This window comes from Bacillus rossius, chromosome 2, assembly GCF_032445375.1.
Source record: "Bacillus rossius redtenbacheri isolate Brsri chromosome 2, Brsri_v3, whole genome shotgun sequence".
Classification (NCBI taxonomy): domain Eukaryota; kingdom Metazoa; phylum Arthropoda; class Insecta; order Phasmatodea; family Bacillidae; genus Bacillus; species Bacillus rossius.
This window is the reverse complement of record NC_086331.1, coordinates 41,336,328-41,358,026: the sequence shown is the minus strand read 5'-3', so window position 1 is coordinate 41,358,026 and position 21,699 is coordinate 41,336,328.

The window sequence follows — 21,699 nt, the reverse complement described above, 5'->3', positions numbered from 1 at the left end:
AAAAAAAAGGTTAACAAAAAAAATTAATAACAATTAAGTTATCAAGTAGATTCACGAATAAATAAATACATTAAATACACATTAAAGTGACGTCAGCCGGCAAACAATTATCACTACGACAACATGGCCGTTCTCTCGTCGTCGCAGCTCCGCTGAGGAATAGTATACTTCCCAGTTACCACTACCTACATGCTTATAACCAGACGTCGATTTTTCCCAAAACCAAATAATAATTAAAAGGGATGGAATAATACTACATTATTTCTTAAAAGATTAAGACGAAGATCGTCTAAGAAATGGTCGTGGCGAACGAGCCATGGCCAACCACTTACCCTCTGACTTGAGGCGAAGGAAAGTTGTTTCAAACCGACGTGGACCCGGCTTCCAGAGAGGTCCCCAGGCAAAAAGCCTCGGCCCCTCCCTGGAAGGAGGTTTTAACTACAAAACTGGGCCATGCCGAAAAAAAAAAAACACGAACACCGGGAAAACTTAGCCAGGGGGAACTCGCTGTCCCCCCTCTCCCACAAGGAAAAATGAAAAACAAACGAAGACGACAGTTCCTTCTGCGCAGGCGCAAGCGAGCTCTCCCTCCCCCTCCTGCGCTGTTCGATTATTTCTGTCTACGTTTCCAAAGTCGGACGCCAGATGGCAACACTAATCAGGACAGAGTCCTCGAAACGAGTACACAAAAGCCTCGCGTGGCAGAACAAACAAAATCGACGTTACACAGCGAGTTTTTCTGGAGCGGCGTGTTGCAACCTCTCAGCGGGCCCTGGCCAGCGACCCGCGAGAATTAGCTAACCACGCAGCCTCGCAAAAGCCCGCGGTGCCTGTAAACTAATGTCGCAGCAACCTATATTCCAATACCCGCGTGTCGAAATCAACCGGCCGAGCCTGGAAACGTGCACGTACACCAACACGTAAACCTAACGAGATACAAAAGTAAAATAAAATTTAAAAAAAAAGTAATGATTTTTCCAGACCGCGACAATATGTTTAACAGACAGCCTCACATCGTATTGTGAATGGGAGTACTCTCCGTCTTGAATTCAATTTTCTTCTCTTCAGCACTCGAACTGATATGGTTTGCCATATACACAGTCCAAACACCAGTTATATTTTAAAGGTCGGTATGTAGTTATAAGTACATATGTATTTGGCTCCATCAGTCTTAAGCTCCAACTGTCTTTGGCTCTAACAGTCATTGGCTCCAAATTTCAATGTTCCTATGCTTCAAGTGCTCCAACCAGGCAACGGCTCAAAGTGCTCTATATGATCCAAAATCACCAAAGCACCAATTGCTCTAATTTTCCAACAGCTCCAAGTGCTCCAAAGCTCCAAATGCTCCAAAAGCTCTAACTGCTCCAGTGATCCAAGTGTTAAAATTGTTATAATGGGCTCAAACTGCTCCAATGTTCTAACAGCTCGAAGTGCCCCAAGTGCTCTAAGTACTCCAAGTCTTCCAATTGCACCAATTGCTCCAAATCTCCAATTGATTAAAGTTCGCCAATGTTCAAATTGCTCCAAGACCTACAATGCTCCTACTTCCAATGCTCAAATGCTCCAAGTGCTCCAATGCTCCTATTGCTCCAACAGCTCCAAGTGCTACAATACTCCAATTGTTCCAAGTGCTCCTAATCTACATATTCCCCAAGAGCTCTAATGCTCCAATTGCTGCAACTATTCTATTTACAATAAGCTCCAAATTTAATTACTTTTTTTTGATCAAACTTGGCCTGATTGCTGGTATGCAGTTTCCCTCAGTTATTTGAGTATGAATAATACATATTTGATATGCGAATAGTTTCCTGCTCAAAGCGAAGCATGTAGAGCAATGTTAAGCATGTTAAGCAATTTGTTATGATCTTCCCATGATGCGTAATTAATCTCTTCTGCTGTCATATTCCTTGCAAGTAAATAATAATTATTATTACTTAGATATCTGTACTCTTCCATTTTACACAAGCCTCTTGGTCTATTTAGCCAATTACTCAGTGATCATCGCATGCTTGGTCAGAATAATTTTTTTAAAAACTCGTTTCCGAAGTTTCGGTCTCATCAAACATCACAGTCTTCGAACTTGTGAGCTTCAGGTATGTCATGGCAGTCTTCGATCATGTCAGCCTCAGGTGTTTCATCACAGTATTCTTCCTTGTCAGCTTCAGGTCGTTCTCCGTTGTTCACATTTTCATGGAGACGACTAGAATTTGGTGTAAATATCTTTTCATTTCTCATGAAATTGCTGCTTTCTTCGTTAGGTTTAAATTTTAAATTATTGTCGTGATATAGGCTAGTATTTTTAGCAAAAACCTTTTTAACATTCATCGTTGTCATTATAGTCGTCTAATATTTTGCCTTCATTCCTCTTCCTCGGCGTTGTAGACCAGTCTTCGTTATCTTAAGTCAGCTTAGTTGTACAGGTCTTGCAATGTCTATTAAAGAAATATCTTCTACCTAAAGGATTTCTGACGCTGACGGAAGCTAAATGGTCTATTTTGCCAATGACTCAGTGATCATCGCATGCTTGGTCAGAATAATTTTTTTAAAACCTCGTTTCCGAAGTTTCGGTCTCATCAAACATCACAGTCTTCGAACTTGTGAGCTTCAGGTATGTCATGGCAGTCTTCGATCATGTCAGCCTCAGATATGTCATCATAGTATTCAATCATGTCAGCTTCAGGTGTTTCATCACAGTATTCTTCCTTGTCAGCTTCAGGTCGTTCTCCGTTGTTCACATTTTCATGGAGACGACTAGAATTTGGTGTCAATATCTTTTCATTTCTCATGAAATTGCTGCTTTCTTCGTTAGGTTTAAATTTTAAATTATTGTCGTGATATAGGCTAGTATTTTTAGCAAAAACCTTTTTAACATTCATCGTTGTCATTATAGTCGTCTAATATGTTGCCTTCATTCCTCTTCCTCGGCGTTGTAGACCAGTCTTCGTTATCTTAAGTCAGCTTAGTTGTACAGGTCTTGCAATGTCTATTAAAGAAATATCTTCTACCTAAAGTATTTCTGACGCTGACGGCAGCTAAATGGTTCTTGGCAAGGACGCAAATTCATTCGCTTAGTTAATGTAGTTTAGCAATTTTTCTGAAGCTTAACTCCTTGCTGCAGTATCTACAGCACTGTTGTTTTGATACAGCTACAGACAACGAACCAGGATACATGTTAGTTTCTGTGACTAATTCCAGATGCACATTGAGAGTTTTCAATTGGAATAAATACTTCTATAGATTTTTTAAAATCTTTCTTCAGCAAAGTATTATCTCATAAAAAAGCTTGTAGTAAGTAGTTATTTTTTTCTACAACAACAGATGGCACCACGCGTTGCGTAGGAGCAAATATTCTTCTTCTTTATGTGGGATGTGGGATGTTCTCTCTCGATCGCAAGAGGAGGGCTTCGCTAGACATCAAAGAGAAGGAAGTTCGACTTGCATTATAGTGTTTCTCAGCCGACTTAACATGTACTATTGGACTGAGAAATTATATTTTTGTTTGAATTCCAAATGATAAAATTATTTTAAGTGCTGATTTAGTAGCAGAAATTGACTTATTAAATGTAACTCTGAATAAAATTGCATGACATTTTAAGTAAAAAATATTTCATGCCAAGATTGATTTCTCACAACTAACCAGAAGCACTTTGAGAACATAAACAGATGTCTATCCTGGACTAGTTGAGAGCACTTGGAGAAAACCATCAATATATTGGAAGAAATAATCAAGAGCACACAGAGGAAAAAATAACGCAATTTTGTTTAATCCATATCAGGAAATCATAGAAAATAATTTTATAAAAAAGGTAATGAAAATAAAATAAATAAAAATAAAAAATTACAAAATAATAATAAAAGTGAAAAAATTGCATAAACAGTCTATGATTGAGCTTCCTCGAATGTGCTCCCGATTTTGTTTCCTTTTCGTTGATTGTGCGTCTTTTATATGATTATGCTTCCATTTGTGCTTCCTTTTCGTTGATTGTGTACCCTCTTCGTCGAATGTGCTTCCAATTGTGCTTCCTTTTTGTTGATTGTGCTTCCTTCTCTTTGATTGTGCTTCCATTTGTACTAGCTTTTCGTTGATTGTGCTTCCAAATGTGCGTCCTTTTCGTTTAAATTGTGTTCCTGTGTGTGTGTACTGTGCATACAGTGTGAGAACTGTGGGTCTATTGCGTGTCCTGTGTGTACTGTGAGTCTATTGCGTGTCCTGTGTGTACTGTGAGTCTATTGCGTGTCCTCTGTGTACTGTAAGTCCATGCGTGTGTGTACGGTATGTTCATTATATGTCCTGTGTCTACTCTGTGTCCATTGTGTGTCCTTTGTGTGTGTACTGTGTGTCAAATGTGTATGTTCTTTTTTTGTTGAATTTGTATGTCTTTTCGTTTAATGTGTGTAGTCAAATCTGTAGTAGCTCTGTGGTAGCTTTGAATATTAACTAGTCCAAACCTCTTTGTCTTGTTTTAAAACAATTTCAGGAATTCTTGGTGTTTTAAAAAGTACAAAACATGATCAATTGTTCTTAATGGTTGTAATTGACTTTATCGATACTTTATGTCTCACAGTTCGAAGACTTTGTTTGAACTGCTTGAAAAATGTTATATTAGCTATCTACGAAGAAGTTCTTGAGGTTTGAAGACATTTGGTTTATACGTTTGACATTGTTCATGACCTGGACTCCTGGTACGAATATGCTTAATCTATACATATATCTTTGTACATGAACTGTTTGGAAGGTATTCTAATTATTGAAAAATTAGACTACAATGTTAGTCAGCTCGACAACATAATTATTTCGTCGGACAGGTATGTTATCTATATTTGTTTTTTAGAGTGATTAATTAATAAACTACAAGGTAAACAAAATAAATATTTATTTTAAGCTTTAGAATAAATATTTATCACTGGCGAAGAATCAAACCAATGACGGAAATCTATCGCACCAATCAGTATTTTAAAAGGTAATTTTATTAGATCATTTTAAAATTTTTACCGAATTTTTAGCTAAATAAATAATTTTTTTAAGATGGCTGATAATAAATTTTCATCTGTTTACTGGAGGCTGGTATGCAAGGAACTTGAGCTACTTTTAGGATTTTAAACAATTTTTATGGAAATTATTATTTTTTGTCTAAAATAATATTTTTGCATCGATCAAGTATCGTACCAAGTACAGGAATAGGTCAATCCTATCGTTAAATTTATTGCCAATTTTTAAATGAATTTTGGCATTTTTCCCGAATTTAAAGCTACATAATATACCGATTTCCAAGATGGTTAGAAATTTCAAGATGGTGGATGCCACAGCTTTAATGACTAATTACTACACTCTATTGGACAAAAATAAAAATAAACTAATATGAGGCAACACACTAATATATGGAATGTGTACTACGTGACACTAGCGCTCTTGGTAGCGAGTACTGAAAACAATATGGTGGTTCTGTCTAGAACAGACGATGCTATTATTCCTTCAAATTAAACAAAATTTTTAGTACAAATATGTGTGTTATTTTTATATTCCTTATTTAATTCTCAGTCTGGTAAATGTGTCATTGCCGAGCCGTTAAAGGTGTGTGTTTTCCAATCTAGAGGTCAGAGTTTCGATGGTTCGAATCACAGTACTTCTAATGTATTTTGCATAAAGTATTAAGTTTAATATGTCGATAGAGACCACACTAAAATGGACACCTTATTTGATGAGACTGAGCGATTCTGGTGCTCTCTAGGAATAAACAGCAGAAACAATGTCATCGTTATCCAAGAACGCGGCCTCCAGCCAAACAGGAAAAAACCACGATGGTGGATGTGTCTTCATACAAGATGGTGGCCTGCAGCAGACGAAAACAAGATAGTGGACATGTTGTCCAAATCTAAAAAAAAAATTGCTGTGAAATCAGATCCAAGATGGTGGATCCAAGATGGATGCTGGGGTCATGGTCAAGTTTCAAAGGTCAATGGTATCCAAGATGGCGGCGCCAATCTACCACCTGAATATTATCCTAGGAAATACTATTATACACTACTCTTTCGTCTACGAGAATAAAAAAACGAATAAATGACAAAAAACTTAAATTGTAAAAAAATTATAATGTTGGTTGCTTCAGTAAATTGCATGTGTGTGATGATGAATTATTGTAAATTTATATATATATTTTTAAAAGTATACCAACATCTTGGTTTTTATTCCATTTAAAACAATTTTTCAAATAAATTTGTTTAATGAAAGTTTATTATTTTACGCATTCAAAGTGTTATAAATAATATTACTGCAAAAATATAATTTTTCACATATTTGGTCAAAAATATTATTATTTTAATTTACAAGACTGTTATTATAGAAAAAGAAATTTCGAATCAATATATTTATGCATATATTGAGAATTAATTTTTTTTCTTTAAAATATTTGGTTTATATTTATGAATGTGCTCGCAATTTACAAACGTTCTTGCCCGTGGCTTTCCATCACACACCAGCTCTTTATCACACCGACACTCCATCTCACCGGCTCCCCACCAAGCACTCAAACAGCCGGCCACTTACTGAAATAAAACTTAAAATTTGTTGCCCTCAGCTTTTTAATGGTCAGTTACACTTTATCAAAACATACATAGGCTACAGACTACATTAATCATGCACATAAACATCATAATTTAAGCAAAAAAAACTCATTTACATCATACTATACGCAATAAAAAGCTTACAGGAAAAAAATAGTGCTTGGATTAAAATTAACGCTAAAAAAAGCAAAAATCTTGTACAGCCAAATTGAAACAGTGCATAAAATTTTGTTTAACAATGTTAAAACAATGCCGAAATCTATTAAAACAACGCTGAAACCATGCCGACATTTACAGTGTCAACGATGATAGAACCCATCGATGACACCTGAAATAAATAACACGAAAAACACACCAATGAAACCTGAAATATTTAACAGGAATAAAATTACCCATTGATGAACCCATTCATGAAACAGAAAAATAAAAACATGGAAAACCCATCGATGAAAAAATTAAAGCAACACCCACAAACAGGGGATGCATTAAACCAACGATGTAACAGATAATGCAGCACCACAAACTACAGGGGTTCATAAACCTATTGTTGAAAAAAATAATGTAGCACCACAAACTACAGGGATGAATAAAACTAATTAAGAAATTCAATAGACGAGAGCTAAGCACACCATCAATAACATACATATTGGTGCATTTACCTTACGATGAAAAACAAAGTCTCATTATGTTATAAATTCTGGATCAACATGCTTAAAAGTTTATTACTTTTTAGTAAAATATGAAGTAGTGCCAGTTACACCATATTTTCGGATATCTCTGTGTGTCTACATCACACAACACCAAGAAAATCTTCAAATGTAATTATTTCTTCTTTACACATTTATGTGTATTTTTTGCTCTTTTAATATCCTCACATCTGTAAGTATATAATTTCTCTTTGAAGCCAACGAATCCCTCGATCGCCACCCAATTTTACTCATCTTTAAATTTACCCACCATCTTCTTATTGGTAAATGAGTAACAAGGGTGGAAAATGGGGTAGCTGCTAAAATCAAAAATGTTCATGTGTGCAGCATCTTCAGCCTGGTCCTGGCAGAAATCGCATTTCTTTATTTCATTCATAAAGATGTCTGTTTCAATGTATGTCAGCGATATGATACCTTGTACTTTGGTTTCATGACATTAAAGTTAAAATTATACATTAATTTTTTAGACAATTCCAGGACCGAAAACATATCACATGTAGGGTGACAATGAGAATTTTCATACTGAAGTTTTACCAGTGTCAGATTTCATCGAAGATGGTTTGATCCTTGAACGCTGGCTTTGCTAGAACATTTTGGAGCCACTTCTCACTGCACACTAGTTCCATACGCTGCCTCTTCTGTTTCTGTTTTATTAATTTCCTAAAGGAAGCATTATTAGCCGGCTTGAAGAATACTTTTTCAAAATCCTTTTCTAGGCTTTTTTAATGTTTTTTTCTTCACTAAATGGCTTCATCCAGATACGCAGCTGGAATATTTTTTTTTTTTTTTTTTTTTTTTTTTTTTTTTTTTAGTCTGATGGAAAGCTTGCTTCATGATTCTATAATGTATTATATAACTATCTGTGTGCTCGAGCATCATCATTAGTTTTTCTTGACGCGATCGAGGTGTGGACAATGGTTGGCTGCAAGAAGTGCAGGTCTTAGTGCTGCTCGTGCAGGGCGGATTTTACATTAACTTCTAGGATGCAGCCCATTCAACCTTCAACAGTTAATGCCATTACTGGAGGAGTCAGAGACATTGCCCATCCATATAAATTGTTGGCATTGAAGTACAATACATGTGTTGATGGCTGGCTGGGATCGTAGGTGCTAGAAAGGCAGATTTTGTTCACCTTGTACTGTCTTTACCACTTGAGCAACCCTATTCCTGAGTCCATCTTCGATGAATATGTGCATATTGTACTCAGTCATCAACCCAAGTCGTACCTACCTATCTTGAAAAATTGTGTCGAATGTAAACCATAGTGTACTGACATAATGACTGCAGTCAATCCCATATGTTTACAGGCAAAGTGTTCTTAATTTTTTAATCATTAGCGCATTCATCTTGAAGTTTATTTCGATGTATTCGCCCAGGATCACGCAGCCCATCTTATCCCACATGTTCTTTGCATGCTCGCAATCATCGTCACTGATGGTACTGTTTATTGCTCAATATATTATAAAATTCTTATTTTGCAGGCAGTTGAGGCTAGTACAGTTTTATGCCATATTTGGAGCCGTGAACACGAATACAACAACAAAATATACTGAAAACTGGTTGCCCAGTTACTTCAAATATGGTATCTTCTTTTCCCTTATGTGTGAGGGATTATTAATAATTCATTCTTGTAGCAAAGCTGCTTGATGATAAATTTTTCATCAAATGCTAGCTTGTGAAAATACACCACCAGTAGAGCACACTTTGGCTGCCGTGAAACTGTCGTACTGTTGCAGCAACAAAGGTTCTCTTGGCAAGAATTGTCTCCATGAAATTCTCCTCAGCATCGGTATCCCTCTTTTGGCAGCAAAGATTCGAATGTATCTGGGTTTATGCAAATTTTAACTCTGACATAAGTACAATAAATGTATGTTTTGTCCTTCTGGTATGGATTTGTTCTTGACTGCTGGGGCTCCAGTTTGAAATATCTTTACGGGCACGAGCATGGCTTCAAAGTTGGCGTATACAATGATGAGCATCTTTGTCATGCGATGGTAATTTTTCATTTCTAATACTGGTGTCTGGCCGTTAAAGTCTGGTATCGGCATCTCGACACACATTAGTGCATGTGTTTTGCAGAACTTCTTGTGCGCATGGAGACACTGCTGCCATGTCAGTAGATTTCTTGTGGCAAATTATTACAGTATGTAAAGCAGCATGTACAGACGTGAATTTTCTCCTTATGGGCTATCATTTGGGGCAGGACATGTCTTCAGAAATTCTTAATGTAGCAGAAATTCAAATTCTTGTCTGTGCTTATCAGCATCAGGGGTTCTAAATGTTCCCCACATTCACTGGCGTGGTCTTGCTGTTCTCTTCGAATGAGTACATGTGATGCAGACTTCTCGAATATTTTCTCAAATATTTTGATTTAATAGAGGAGGTAGGGAATTACAGTCCTGTGAAATTGAAATTTGGTTTCCAGCTTATAGCATCTCTTTTCGACTCTATTAGCATAGTCTCCCTCCACATATAGTGCTAGTATGGCTAAATTTAAACACATGTTGTCCAGTTTATTGGTGTTTCAACTGCTTCACGGTACTTTATTGTGGTTGGCAGATCAATTTATGAGGAGTCTCAAAGAGGGAAATGCTTATTTATTATAAACTGGGTTCTATTCGCATCATGTTCATCCAGATCTCTTGTTGACGTAGTATTCCTCTTATTTGCGTCCTCAATATTGCTTACCTCAATAATGATTTTTTTGTCTTAAACTCATTGTCTACGCCTTCTTCTAAGGAGGCTGGTTTGGCATAATCAGATTCATGTCAGACATTAAATTTTGACACCACCATTTTCCTGCACATCATTAATGAATTGGTTAACAAGATTGTTTTTCATTTGAGCCATATAAGTAAAAATATATCTGGTCGTACCATTATTGTCCACAAAATATGTTTGATTATGTTCTGGCAGAAATTTCTCTCCGCCTCAACAAATCCAGTACCTCCCACCCTGTGATGTTTTAGCATGGGTAGGCACAATTGCCACATATTGCGGACAAGTGCTGTCGCGCGGTTGAGGGTCAGAGGTCTCGTCCACGTGTGGTTTCTTAGCGACTTCTGGAGCCAGATCCTTGCACATCTTACTGTGCACACACAATGTATCTTCATGTAAACAGATGTAAAACTTTGCGCATGTGAATGAAATGTGATCAGGATTTTAAAAGGCACTGGATTGGCTCGTGGCATCTGACATTATGGCTTTGCTGGAATTACTGCCCGGAAAACTTACAACTTGATTCTAAACTCTTCTCAATAAGGTCATTAAATGTTTCTGGGTGGTATGTTAAATTGTCTTTTAATGAAATGGTCTTGCAGCAGATATGGCATTCCTTGGAAGTCCTTACAGTATTTACTTCCCAGATTTGTTCATGCCATCTATCACTTTAAATGTTAGTAAACAATTGGCCACAGTAAGCGCACCCATTCCCTGCTGATGCTGGCATACATACCTTTGCTGACACAGAAAGGCAGGCCCTAGATGATATAGGTTAGCTGGTCCCAGAGGTCTAGGGATATTCTACGGCGACGCCGAAAACCTTGGCCACGTACACACAAGAGGCAGTCCTCTCCATTTTTGCGATGAAGTTTGTAACATGTGCAAAAAAATCATAGTCATCTAATAATAACAGCAAAATTGCCAACACATACAAACATGCATAAAATCATACAGACACATACACATGTGGAAAAATAAGCACATAGACATAATAACGTACTTGCATACAAACATAAATGCATGAACATGAATGCATGAAACATAAAATTCAAAATGTGAAATTCAAAAACTCACTAGACGTAAAAACAAGTGTAACTGTGTGCAATGCACATGCACTCAAAGTAGGATGGAACATCGTTCTGCACACAAATTGTTGCTTTAACACAGAAAAGGAACCAACTGGCTAAGTATATATGCGTGATGGCTACATACACAAACAGGCAAAAAATATGAAAATATTTATTTTATGTACTGACCTATTATGCAGCAGATATTCAGAGGACTCCATAGGGTATCCATGTGCTTTCTAGGTGGATCACACTTGGCACTATATAGATGCACAGATAAGAGTTTTATTGGGAAATAAAAAACAATAAAAATTCCTGGAAAACTAATATTTAATTTAAAATGTAAATATTTTAACAAACATATAATTTTTCAGGAATTAAGAAACAATTAATCAACAAAATTTTTTGTTTAAAACCATTAATAAAATATTTAGTACTGCAAATATTAATGGCATTATTTTACATGAATAAAATTATATATATACTGTTAACGTTCAAATATACTAGTAGTATCTATTGGTTCCGATGTATGCCACATTGGATTGTGATATCGCGGAGGCCATCTTGGATGACCTTGACCCTAGCAGAAATCTTGGATCTGCCATTTTTATTTATGGAGTTTCCAATTATAAAAATTTCTGCCATTTTAAATTTTATAACTTCCTTCAGCTTGAATTATTTCACAATTGCAGTAATTGTTGTGGTTGCCCTATTGAAAATCCATGATTACTATCGGAACAATTTTAAAAAATTTAAAATTTAAACAAATAAATATTCAACCATTTTAAAAACCAACTTCACGCCACCGAGCTTGAAAATTAATTATTTTTAAATTTGAAATTTCGAAAAATTAAAAATCCATAAAAAAATTGCGCAGTCAAATAATGTTTGATTCGGCCGATTCCTGTCCTTAGTTTGAACATTGTATAACGCGAAAAAATTTAAGTTCAAAAATACTTATTTTATCAAAATTAATACAATAGTGGCAGGTTCAAAAATTATATAGCAAATTTAGAAAAAAAAATTTCATAATTGCTACTCTACAATATGAACAAAAACAAACAAATCGATAGTATTTCTTGATTTCAACAGTCTTCTTAGAGTACAAAGCAAGTCCTTTACATTTGTCGGAGTGTCTTTTCAGGGCAGTTCCGCGAGATAGTCGATTAGCGTATTTTTTTAAACAGCATGGAGTTCTCATTTTCATTTAAGAGTGCGTGGGAGATAATATTTTCTCGCGCGCGGTCAGTTGAAGTGGTTCATTCTTTCCTGGTAGGATAGCACTTCGTTCGGCCGCCACGAGCGTACGTAGCGTATTCATGCGGACATCCCGTGAACTAGTAGGAAAACGGAATGCTCCCGGGGGGAGGGGGGGTGGGGGTGGATTGGAGTGAGATTGACGAATGAAAGATGGCTGATAGGGGTGGGATGAGTCACCTGAAGCAGCGGCTTTGTGATGTGCTGAAGCACAAGAGAAGACACGACACTGGACTATCACGCCCGTTTCACACATAACCAGACAGAGCGGATAGAACTTTTTTTTTTCGTTTAAAGGAACGCCGATTTCATGCTTAACTCTTTCGGCGTCCATTTTATAACCTTTTTTACGCTTCGTGGATGTTACTGTGTGATACACCACTTCGTTTAAATAAAAACCGTACAACAGTTCTGGTACATAAAATATTACAAAGTAATTTCATCACTCATGTTTATTTCACATTTTACTGCAAGCGAAACAAAAAAAATAGAACTTTAGATACAAGTCTACCCTACATACCTAATAGTTTAGTATTGTCATCTGCCTGACAACTGCAGAACGAAACTTCTTATTTATACCTTTTTTAATACACTTGACGTTTCTGACTCGTGTTTTGTAACAAATGTACCGTTGATTTGTAGAGAATAAAACACAACATAATTTGTTAATAGTTCGAGAAAATAACAATATATTAACAGGTTATTTACCATGGCGGTCCCTGGGACCGCCGAGTGAAATATAAAAATGTTTGCTTGCTGCCAGTAGATTTTATTATTGTTTTCATATTGTCAATACTACAAAATATTATTTTACGCCAAAAATTAATGAAAAATATGTTCAGATGACTTAAAACATCACATTTTTGAGAGCGGTCCGAGGGACCGCCTTGGCATGAGACAAAAGACCGGCAGTACTAGGGACCGCCCTGACAAAATGAAAAGGGATGGGTAGGCGGGTGAGGAAGGGTGACTCGTCTACACAGTGACTGATACGCTTTCTGTTGCATCGCTCTGCCTTCGCGGGAGCCAAAGGCTCAGTGTGAGTCTAGTCACTAATGTGGCATTATGTTTTCGTCAACGACAAATCGTATTGTGCAGTTAGCCCAAGAGCAAAGTGTTATTGCGGATGCATCAACAGGTAAGGCATGCTAATTGTAATATATGTAGAGACAACAAGTTTTCGCCAAAATAATTTTGCCCCACTTGTTTTCATTAAACAAACGTGTATGATTTGCGTGGAGAACCTCCAGACGCTGAAAGACCAAACAGCCAATAACTGAACACGAAGTAGACCTGCAAGTGCTCACGTAAGACACTGAAAGTGGTGCGAAATCTCGCAAAAACTTCCTGTCACTAAATTTATGATATCTGTTTAAATACTTATGCTTTACTATTTTACATAAATAATTATTTTATTTGCACCTGTTTACAGACTCAGAGCCTGAAGAGCTTCAAAGAGGTGCCGACTCTTTGTCCGATGACCCTGACTTTGCGCTTTCACCTAGCTGTAGTACCTACATCATCTGATGATGAAGCAGTTGAGCCTCAAGCATAAAAAAAGGAAGTACTATTCAAGAAACAGTGGTGAAAGTGTTAGTGTAATTTACGAGCCATAGTCTAATAATAGAGTAGTGCCAGAACCAAGAATTGAAGATTGATTGACAGAATCACAAGAAAGAGAATTTCGGGCATTTGAAGTAGTTTGGGAAAATCCACAAGGTAGGTCTAAAATGTTTACCTTCCAACAGAAGCCTGCAATTGATCCCCAAATGCAAGCAGATTTGGCAAATGCTAGTCCTGAGGACTGTTCATTTGTTCATAACTGACGAAATTATTGATATGATGGTAATTGAAACCAATTGCTATGCAGAGCAAAGTATTACAAAGGGCATTGTTGAAGAAAGCATTAGTGAAAACAGCAGATTAGCCAACTGGACCCCAGTAGATAGAGTAGAAATGCTACAATTTTTAGTAATTTTGGATACCCACTTACTAGGTACACTGCGCAAGAACAGGAAGAATTTGCCAGTAGATGTCAAAGCCAAACTAAAAAAAAGGAGAAGTGGTGGCGAAAGAGAGCCAAGAGGGAATCCTTGTTCTAAACTGGAAGGACAAGAGAAATGTTATAATGCTATCCACAAAACACGGAAACGAAATGGGCGAAGTAAAAACAAAACGAGGAACCGTGATCAAGCCAACAGCTGTTATCGCCTACAATGAGGGGAAGAGTCACATCGATATATCAGACCAAATGAGTAACTACAATACATCACTCAGGAAGAGTTTGTTTTGGTACAATAAAGTTGCCTTGGAGCTAATATTTGGTACAAGTATGGTGAAAAGCCACATCATCTACAAACTGATAACAAATAGTAAGATCAGCATAACAGAGTTCAAAGAAATCCTTGTGAAACACTTCCTTTTGCAAGTTGAACCAGATGTAGAAAGGCCAAAGTTGACGAAACGACCAAGGCACACACTTTAAAAAATGGTAGGTGATAATAGGAAGGTGCGGAAAGGGTGCAAAGGCTGCAAACAAAAGAAAAAAGATGGACTCATCACAAAAAGCAAAATGAATAAAGTGGTTACATACTGCGCAGAATGTCCCGACAAACCATTTTACAGCTTGTCCTGCTTCAATGCAGCTCATTGACTCAATTACATTTTTTTTTAAAAAATGCATATATTTGTTTTGTTTGTGTAATTATTTAGTAAAGATAAGGCATTTGTTTGTATCTTGTTTATTTATGTAGTTATTTGGGAAAATAAGTACTGTGTTTCTTACGCTACTTTGTGTGTAGTTATTTGGGGGCAATAATTACTTCATGTTTGCTAATCTATGCCACGTAAGTAGGGAATTTGTTTGTATCTTGTTTGTGTTATTATTTGGTGGAAATGGGTTTTGTTTGTTTCTAGTTTGTACTGTGGCTAATTGTAAATTTTTTCACTTAAATACATAAATTGTTTGAATCATAAAAAATTTTCTCATTTTACTAAGCCTAAAATAAAATATGAAATTAGTGAAATATTTTGTTCATTTTAGTTAATTTGAATTAATTATATGTTTTCTGTAATATTGTAAATATGTTCCCAAAATTATACTACTTCAAGTACAAAAGAAGACAAAATGAAGTAATTTTTATAATCACAAAAAAAATATCCAGAATTGAGGAAATTACAAACCAACAGTGTCTGGTTATTGTGCGGTGCCATGGCAGTCCGGAATAGCTGGGACTATCCATTGCAAGGCGGTCCTGTGGCAAGGAGTAAAGGTTTCCTATCGGCAGTTGCAGCAAACACTGGCGTCACAGGGACCGCCCTGGCACCACAGTAAATATCTCAATCTCACTTGTATTATGGCCTGGAAAATTACCAGTTAAACTCTGAAAAATCGGCGATCTCTGCACATTCCGCATTACGAAATATCGGCTTCACCTCAACTTTTTCGGCTCTTATCGCGCGAGGTGGCATACCAGTGGCGCGTCCTGATAGGCTGTAACAGTTTTTCTCTGTCTGGTCGGCGTTGTCTGACTGACCCGCATTACTAGGCACTGGCTCAGGCAACTGAAGCTGAACTACTCCAGAAAATTTTATCCTAATCAGTTTGCTAGTGTACTATTTTCTACATGAACATTTGCTAATTGTTTCTCCAAATTTCGTTTCGAAGTTTAAAAAAAACATGAAGTCAGTGTAGTCTACGTTTTTGATTGAAAAGTCAAACTAGTATTTGTCTTTTTTTTTTCCCGCAATGGACCTAGATACTAGTTTCTATATTTTCTTTAAATCCAAATGTCCATACTTTAATTTTACTTTAATTTAACTTTTATAAATGTATGTTGTGTATAATTAAGTACACCTTTTTTTATCGATCAACATAATATTTGCTCCGTAACCAATTAAGTGAACTTAAAAGTGAATGTTACTGGCATTACAGTATATTACACAAAAATTATTATTGCAATCACAACTGGTAATCATAATTTAAACAGAACTACTATAATATATTTCATTGTCCGAATTTTGACGTTTAGCTTGTAAGAAAGGTCTCTGTAAACAGGATTGCAAAGATCTTATTTTACCAGAAAACTATTGGACTGCCAGAAACTTTTTAAAAAGTGAACGTCAAAATTCGGACAACATAGACTTTATCTGAATACAAATATTACCATATAGGTTTTTCGAAATTGAATGACAGTTCACTATATAATCATTGTGTTATGTTGAAATTGAGCCAACTTTTCGCTACAGAAAGAAAACGTATGTCTCTTCTCATTTAACGTAGAACATGGTCGTGGTAACTACCCACCTATATACTACCTCTGAAGGTACAATTACTGAACTCGCATTCGCGGTGGCCTGGGTTTCAAACCTTTTCCAGCGAGTCTTGTTATATTTTAAGTAGTGTATCTATATTGCGGCAAATATTAGACTAAATTATATGTGTCGTTAAGAACCATGGCCGTCTATGGTAGAAGGCCGCGGCCTAAGGTGTGGGAGGGCTTGCTGCCTGTCGCTCAGTGGCTGTTCTGTAATTGAAGCTACCGTATATCTAAATATGATACCGAGAATATAACAGCTAATGAGCGACTGCCATTAACCCTAGCACACCGCGGCCTTTCAATAAAGATGCCCACGAAAGAGCCCATCAAAAATTATTATTGAAACATGGAATTAATTTGAGTAAAAAATTATGTATTACTTTAGATTTTTTTCGTTCATGTTACGTAACGTTTTCTATCCATAGGCTAGTCATAGGTTCAGCAACTTACCCAAAGTAAGTTTAATCTTGGTTATTGAGCACAATATATATATATATATATAATACATATATATAGAATACATATATACAGAACGAGTATCTAAAACACACGTACAAACTTCGGCAGACTGTTTCTGGAAAGAATACAAGACGAAAGCCTAATAACCACTTTACTCATAAATCGAGTTACGAACCTCCGAAAATGGAATTTTTCATATCTTGGAATTAACATCATCAGTAAGTGAACTGTGGCATATGATTTTTTAGGAAGGAAACTGTACACCTGGCAAACGTGCTTTGTAATTCCAGCGCCGGTTTTTTAAATTTATTTTTAGCTTTTCAGGTGAAAATTTGCTAAAACAGAAATGCCGTTAAATTTATTGAATGATGTTCATTACAACCCACGTATCTAGTGGTGAAAAATTTGCCTTCTACAAAATCATCAGACGCAGTGCAAGTTATACAAGAATAGGAAAATTTGATTTTTGGGGGTTCAAAACTCCGAATCCATTTACGAGAAAATTATGGTACACAGGTTTTCGTCCTGTATTTTCGCCAGGAATATTCTGCCAGAATATGTCAGTATGTTTTAGATACACGTTGTATATAGAATACATTAGAAAGTTTACATATATATATTTTTATAGAATACAGTAAAAATTTACACATATAATATATAGAATACATTACTAACTTTAAAATTGTATAGGCCCTATAGAATACTTTAAAAAGTTGACATTCCGTGTTCAGCCCTTGCAAGAATCGAAGTTTTACAAATCGCATCCACAACCAGACGAAGGCACTATCCGGGTCATTTACCGAAGGTGCCTGACCCTGGAGGACCTTGACCCTTACCTATAACACCATATTTTAACATTTATCTTGGTCTACATTTACCTACACCTCGAATTACCCTGGCCTATACCCCGAACACCGCACCTAAAACCAAACTTAAGGATTTTTGGCTCATTTGGGTATGTAATAAAGATTAAGGTCACATAGTCGTGTATGTATTAATAAAAAGTTACGAAAATGAAATATTGTCAGTAACATTAAATTTGGGGGAAATACAATATTTCAAAAATGTTATGTGTTATGGGTTCAAAGGGTCAGAGTCTCTTGGCATAGTGCAGCGTGTCTGTAATGGCATAGGTGAAGCACCTTTATTGTCTCAGTTCGCATGAGTCATTTAAGGCAGTCTCGGTTTTTTCGCCAAAATGAGCCCAAAATCCTCCATGTTGGTTTTCGGTAAGGTAGTAAGGGTTGAGGTCAGGTTCATTCGAGGTCAAGATTAGAGGCTAGTGTTAAAGATCTGGGTCAAGGTCACCCAGGGTCATGTTCGCTTGGTCAGTGACTTGGCAAGTTACTCCACCTGGCTACACTTGCATTCAAACATGCTAAATGTTACTACGATTACTTTCTTGTGTAACTAGAATATTTGACTTGAAATAAATTAATGTTGTAGATAAATTCAAACCTATAATGTCGTTTTTTAAATAAATTAAATGAAATTATGCAGATGCTTTGAATGATAACGGATCATTAGCTTCATTTTGAATACAAATAGTGAACGAACTGTGAGCGATGGTTAGTGTCGCTAGTGGCTAAAGTATTGGATCCTACGGAGCTGTATTTGATGTTCTGAAACATTGTTAGATAGAGTTATAAAGATAAGTATTAGTAACGGTTGTTCTTAAATTTCATTAAGATCTTGGGGTATCGAATTGCTTCGAAGCTGTTGGTTCCAACAATTCATTGAGCGATAAAATACATAAACTTTCAAGTTATTTTCCACCAATAAGTTTTTTAAATTTACTATATAAAGTACATCAAAATTTATTTTTAAATCAAGCATAGTCTAAGTAGAAAACCACATATGATACCACAAATTAACGATTAATTGTTAATGAAGCTGGAATAGTTTATACAATGTTCTCCAGTATCAGTCGCGGTGAAAATTACGATTATTGTAATGTACTCGCACAAAACAGAACAAAAGTACAAAAAGGCTTCACCACCAAAAGTAGTACACATTAAATAATTGAAGCTATAGCAGCTCGTAATATTCGTTTACCGTGCCCAAAAGTTTGAAACACTCCTCAGATACAAATAAATATAACTATGTTACACCACGTACTGGTACAAACATTTCCGGACCAATAACTTTTTACGATGTAATTATAATATTCTATTAAACTGTACTCCTCGCCCGTGTATCTGACATCCAGTTATCCGGAACTACAGTTATGAGGAAAACATCTGCTGGCCCGTACAACCTCACAACACAACACGTATGCCACGTGTGTCAAGTTGGCGACCACACATTGGAATTTCAAGGTCAAAATTTGACACGAATTAGTGCTCAATTTGTGCTAATTTGTGCCGTAGAAATCAGAATTTGTGCTGCATTACGTAAAAAGTTATTGCAAATATTAAGGTGGTCGCCAACTTGACGTCAAGTTGGCGACCACCCAAGGAAAATATCAATTTTTTGGAATGAATTTTATATCACGAATTAGTGCTCAATTTGTGCTAATTAGTGCCGTAGAAATCAGAATTTGTGCTGCATTACGTAAAAAGTTATAGCATATATTAAGGTGGTCGCCAACTTGACGTCAAGTTGGCGACCACCCAAGGAAAATATCAATTTTTTGGAATGAATTTTATGTCACGAATTAGTGCTCAATTTGTGCTAATTTGTGCCGTAGAAATCAGAATTTGTGCTGCATTACGTAAAAAGTTATAGCATATATTAAGGTGGTCGCCAACTTGACGTCAAGTTGGCGACCACCCAAGGAAAATATCAATTTTTCGGAATGAATTTTATTACACGAATTAGTACTCAATTTGTGCTGCCAGATGCCAAAATTTCGAGCTTATCGCAACGTAAACTAAAAAGTTATAGCCCTTGATATGTTTGAAGCGAATTGACAGCTGGCGACCACACATTGGAATTTCAAGGTCAAAATTTGTCACGAATTAGTGCTCCATTTGTGCTAATTTGTGCCGTAGAAATCAGAGTTTGTGCTGCATTACGTAAAAAGTTATAGCATATAGTAAGTTGGTCGCCAACTTGACGTCAAGTTGGCGACCACCCAAGGAAAATATCAATTTTTCGGAATGAATTTTACATCACGAATTAGTGCTCAATTTGTGCTGCCAGATGCCAAAATTTCGAGCTTATCGCAACGTAAACTAAAAAGTTATAGCCCTTGATATGTTTGAAGCGAATCGACAGCTGGCGACCACACATTGGAATTTCAAGGTCAAAATTTGTCACGAATTAGTGCTCCATTTGTGCTAATTTGTGCCGTAGAAATCAGAGTTTGTGCTGCATTACGTAAAACGTTATAGCATATAGTAAGTTGGTCGCCAACTTGACGTCAAGTTGGCGACCACCCAAGGAAAATATCAATTTTTCGGAATGAATTTTACATCACGAATTAGTGCTCAATTTGTGCTGCCAGATGCCAAAATTTCGAGCTTATCGCAACGTAAACTAAAAAGTTATAGCCCTTGATATGTTTGAAGCGAATTGACAGCTGGCGACCACACATTGGAATTTCAAGGTCAAAATTTGTCACGAATTAGTGCTCCATTTGTGCTAATTTGTGCCGTAGAAATCAGAGTTTGTGCTGCATTACGTAAAAAGTTATAGCATATAGTAAGTTGGTCGCCAACTTGACGTCAAGTTGGCGACCACCCAAGGAAAATATCAATTTTTCGGAATGAATTTTACATCACGAATTAGTGCTCAATTTGTGCTGCCAGATGCCAAAATTTCGAGCTTATCGCAACGTAAACTAAAAAGTTATAGCCCTTGATATGTTTGAAGCGAATTGACAGCTGGCTACCACACATTGGAATTTCAAGGTCAAAATTTGTCACGAATTAGTGCTCCATTTGTGCTAATTTGTGCCGTAGAAATCAGAGTTTGTGCTTCATTACGTAAAAAGTTATAGCATATAGTAAGTTGGTCGCCAACTTGACGTCAAGTTGGCGACCACCCAAGGAAAATATCAATTTTTCGGAATGAATTTTATTACACGAATTAGTGCTCAATTTGTGCTGCCAGATGCCAAAATTTCGAGCTTATCGCAACGTAAACTAAAACGTTATAGCCCTTGATATGTTTGAAGCGAATTGACAGCTGGCGACCACATATTGGAATTTCAAGGTCAAAATTTGTCACGAATTAGTGCTCCATTTGTGCTAATTTGTGCCGTAGAAATCAGAGTTTATGCTGCATTACGTAAAAAGTTATAGCATATAGTAAGTTGGTCGCCAACTTGACGTCAAGTTGGCGACCACCCAAGGAAAATATCAATTTTTCGGAATGAATTTTACATCACGAATTAGTGCTCAATTTGTGCTGCCAGATGCCAAAATTTCGAGCTTATCGCAACGTAAACTAAAAAGTTATAGCCCTTGATATGTTTGAAGCGAATTGACAGCTGGCGACCACACATTGGAATTTCAAGGTCAAAATTTGTCACGAATTAGTGCTCCATTTGTGCTAATTTGTGCCGTAGAAATCAGAGTTTGTGCTGCATTACGTAAAAAGTTATAGCATATAGTAAGTTGGTCGCCAACTTGACGTCAAGTTGGCGACCACCCAAGGAAAATA